This window comes from Oratosquilla oratoria, chromosome 14 (genome assembly GCF_046742065.1).
Source record: "Oratosquilla oratoria isolate Oo_2021 chromosome 14, ASM4674206v1, whole genome shotgun sequence".
Classification (NCBI taxonomy): domain Eukaryota; kingdom Metazoa; phylum Arthropoda; class Malacostraca; order Stomatopoda; family Squillidae; genus Oratosquilla; species Oratosquilla oratoria.
In genome coordinates, this window is record NC_134790.1 from 18,009,652 (window position 1) to 18,012,151 (window position 2,500).

The following is a 2,500-nucleotide window of genomic DNA, read 5'->3' on the forward strand; positions in this document are numbered from 1 at the left end:
CGTCCCCCTCCCCCGTCCCCCTCCTTCACACATGCACGGACAATTACCCTACCCACGCCCCACAGCCTCGTCCTCAGTCTTGCTCTACCCCTCGTCCACGATTGGGTCCTCCTGCCCTCCTCCTCTTCCTCTTCCTCCTCTTCCTCTTCCTCCTCTTCCTCCTCTTCCTCTTCCTCTTCCTCCTCCACCTCCTTTTCCTCCTCTTCCTCTTTCTTTCCCTACTACTACTTCTCCCCCTCCCATCCCCTTCCCCTTACCCTTTGCCCGATCCCTCCGTATCCTGTCCCCCTGATCCTCCTCCTCCTCCTCCTACTTCCTCCTCTTCCTCCTCCCCTCTACTTCCTCCTCTTCCTTCTCCCCTCTACTTCCTCCTCTCCCTCCCTCTTCCTCCACCTTTATGTACATTTTCATCCGGTACCACAAGTAGTTACCCACTGGCTTACCCGGGGTACCAAGGTAATGACAATACTAATTAAGTTACTTTAACTTAACGTAATTTTCCATTACCGGGAGACAATAGCCTTTTCTTCGTCGTTTATGCTTTTACCTGACGAAGGACGAAGAGCTGGCGACAGCTGTGACACGGAACGGTCTTGGGGGTAAGGGGGAATCTGGTGGGGGTGGGAGAGGGAGCTGGGTGGGGTGGGGATGGGTGGGTGGGTGTGGTGGGGTAGTCGTTGTGGGTGGAAGTCTGGGAGATCGAGGAAGAAAGAAGAAGAATACTTAGAGGAGCTCGAAGAAGTGTAGGACTTCGAGGAGGAGATGGAGGAAAGGTAAGAGTTTGGGGAGGAGGTGGAGGAAGAGGGAGCTCGAAGAAGTGTGGGACTTCGAGGAGGAGGTGGAGGAAGAAGGAGCTCGAGGAAGTGTAGGACTTCGAGGAGGAGATGGAGGAAGGGTAAGACTTCGAGGAGGAGGTGGAGGAAGGAGGAGCTCGAGGAAGAGTGAGTTCAAGGAGGACGCCTGGCCGCAGACATCTGGGAACTCTTGGGGAAGGTCTTAGACCGGGAGTTTCATCGCTTACTATGAGTTCGCTGGACGCAAGATGCTGATGCTGATAAATGTCCCGAGAATGACAAAGACTTTGATGAACAAATGTCTGAACCCATTTACTGCCGAAGGGGTAGATGAGTAGGTAACTCAGTATGAGTCATAATAATACCAAAGAGTCTGCAGGTACAGTACCAAGGGGTACCACAGCAGTCAGCATTTTGAACAAAAGAAATACCATCCAGTACAGAAAGGGTTAGAGTGGATGTTGTAAACCCGAGAACGAAGAAGCTGCGAGGGCCATTAAGGAATACCGTAAAAATAGATCGGGAGGGAGAAACTGCGGAGGGGCAGGTAAAGGACCTTGAGGGACACCGCGAAGTCGTGCCGAAGAAGGATCGTCGGAGAGATCGCGCCTTTGTTTCGGGTGAGGTCGATCGGGCTGAGGTCGGTTAGTGTTGAGGTTATTGGGAACGTTGGGTAATGAAGGAGGACGTGATAAAGAACGAAGGGAAATAGTTGTGGTCGAAACGGGAGAGAGAGATCTGTGAGTGGGTCTTTAAGTATCTTCCAAGTACCTCGTATTCCTTTTAGCTCGACCTTTTGTTCCTCTTCAGCCTTTGGGGTGATTGTCCTGGTCTTCATTCCACGCTATGCTCGGGTATTCAGTCCCACCCACAAAGATTTTCTTGAAAACGAAACACGAACACATACACACAAACTGGACGAAACGATAGTGTGTGCAAAAACCCATACACGAATTTAAGAACAATTTAGATACTGCGAGATACAGAGACGGGACACCACGAGCAAAGCTCCCTTTCCAGTAAGATACCTCTAGGTAAACAAACAAACACACACACACACACACACACACACACACACACACACACACACACACACACACACACACACACACACACACACACACACACACACACACACACACACACACACACACACACACACACACACACACGCACGGACGCACGCACATACACATACATGCACAGACAAGTTAAGAATTACTTTCCTACGGGCTATTTCTAACTTGGAAAACTCTGAGGTAGAAAATCGAACAGCACAGCATAAGATGTGTCGTTGAGTTTGGGTATGCAACCTAAAAGTTCCAAACTAGTGTGGTACTATGTAAGCGGAATTTGAATTTAATTCTGTACATGTTTACCAACAGGGTTGTTAACGAATGGAATAGAATTGGTAACCACGAAGTGAGCACTGAAACAATCGGTAGTTTTAAGAGAATGTTAGATAACTTTATGGATAGGGATGGCAGATGATATAAGAGTTGGAACGGACTAGTGTAGGCCTTATGGTGTCTTGCAGTCTCTTCCATTCTTATGTTCTTATGTCCTCGCCTTGGAAAAAAGATACATGGAATAAGATGTAAAAAGCTCGTAAATACGTATACCTAAGAGATGCATACAGTTAATCTTACATTGCCGAAACGTGGATTTGTGAATATTCGTACTATACACGTACGTATAAAGACAGA

General features: G+C 48.3%; 1 protein-coding gene across 7 annotated transcripts in view; it reads left to right on the forward strand.

Moving 5' to 3' along the window:
* Positions 1–2,500, forward strand: part of LOC143032754 (uncharacterized) — a 285,645-nt gene that overhangs the window by 88,676 nt on the left and 194,469 nt on the right. The gene's annotated exons all lie outside the window — the stretch shown is intronic.